The 344-nt window shown below is 34.0% G+C and overlaps 1 protein-coding gene across 2 annotated transcripts in view; it reads left to right on the top strand.

The window, feature by feature from the left end:
* Positions 1–344, top strand: part of nop9 (NOP9 nucleolar protein) — a 16,446-nt gene that overhangs the window by 2,360 nt on the left and 13,742 nt on the right. The window lies entirely within an intron of this gene.

The raw sequence follows: 344 nt of genomic DNA, 5'->3' as shown, positions 1-344 counted from the left end.
CTCCAAAATGTATTTTGTGTATATGAAAATGCGTTTAGATTTATTACATACTTATATTTTAAATATATATGTCTGCGATTTCTGTGATTTATGAAAGTTATCCTTAACAACTGGAAAAGACTGGATATTCATTGAATATTGCATGTAAGCAGTAATAATGACTATTATGGGTTGATTAGCAGTTCTGTGGCCTGTGCTGTTATGATAACAGACGGTTATTTGCCAGAAACAGACCAGAACTGACCATCTAAACCAGTTAAAATCATGCTGGAATTAAAGATTTAAAGTTTGAATTAGCAGGATGTTGTGAGTGTGTGTGCGTGCGTGAGTGAGTGAGTGAGTCT

This window comes from Sinocyclocheilus anshuiensis, unplaced genomic scaffold (genome assembly GCF_001515605.1).
Source record: "Sinocyclocheilus anshuiensis isolate Anshui unplaced genomic scaffold, SAMN03320099.WGS_v1.1 scaffold3306, whole genome shotgun sequence".
Classification (NCBI taxonomy): domain Eukaryota; kingdom Metazoa; phylum Chordata; class Actinopteri; order Cypriniformes; family Cyprinidae; genus Sinocyclocheilus; species Sinocyclocheilus anshuiensis.
This window is presented reverse-complemented; position numbering and strand designations above follow the sequence as displayed.